Raw genomic sequence first — 1003 nt, forward strand, 5'->3', positions numbered from 1 at the left:
AAAAATATGAAAATGAAAAAGAAAAATAAATATTAGCACTTGTTAAGTCTAAAAATTTTACTACGCAACGTGACTCTTCTTGTCAATAGTATTAAAAAAATAATGTTTTTCAAGTTCTTTATCTACACTTCCTTTTGTTGAATGTTAAACAATGCAACAGTACCAAAATATACCTAGAGCTATAATAAGCATACTTTAACCCTTTTTCTTACTCTTCAGCTCAACTATTGGCCCTAATATAAAACACACCAGCCTGTTGATAACTCTAAGTTATATTAATTGGAACTGGTACAAAGTTGGAGATCTTTAAAATCTAGGGAAACTGCAGTAACTCTCTGTACACTGCCTGTAGGACTGTACGAATCCTTTTTACTGGAAGATTATCCTTCTGTGTGTGAACATCTGGTAGCCGGATGTAATTGCTTTTATGTTATTTTTTACTGTGTCAAATAAAGTTTCCAGTTTTTATTTTATTACAAATTTCATCCTTAGGAATATCACAAATGTGGATTTTTGCAGTAGTAGAAAATGCTCATATCATTTTACACTCAAACTTACTCAATTTTGATTATGACTGTAAATACAATGCACCTATTAGTATCATCAAATGCCACTTCTCATAGAAAATTGCAACAAAAATAAGTTATAATTGGAATGTAATCAGAAAACCCTTGACCATGGCTCTCAGCTTTCTTACACTAGACCACGGCTCTCAGTTTTCTTATATTAGAAAGGGAAATGGTAGCTTAAAGTGCAACACAGAGATAAAGCAATCTTTTCATCGTAATTTATATCTAATTCCACTTTGGCTGGGGATAAAGAAAAAATGCTTTTATTACTTTTATTACAGGATAAGATTTCTTCTTGTACAGGAAGCAAGTCTTGGAAATGGCGTATACGTCTCATAGTGTATTACAATCACTTTCTAAATGACAATTCATTTGAATCTATAATGCAAATCTAAGATTTATCTCTTGGTTGTATGTTCATCTTTTTTTTTTTT

This window comes from Meleagris gallopavo, chromosome 1 (genome assembly GCF_000146605.3).
Source record: "Meleagris gallopavo isolate NT-WF06-2002-E0010 breed Aviagen turkey brand Nicholas breeding stock chromosome 1, Turkey_5.1, whole genome shotgun sequence".
In the NCBI taxonomy this organism is placed as follows: domain Eukaryota; kingdom Metazoa; phylum Chordata; class Aves; order Galliformes; family Phasianidae; genus Meleagris; species Meleagris gallopavo.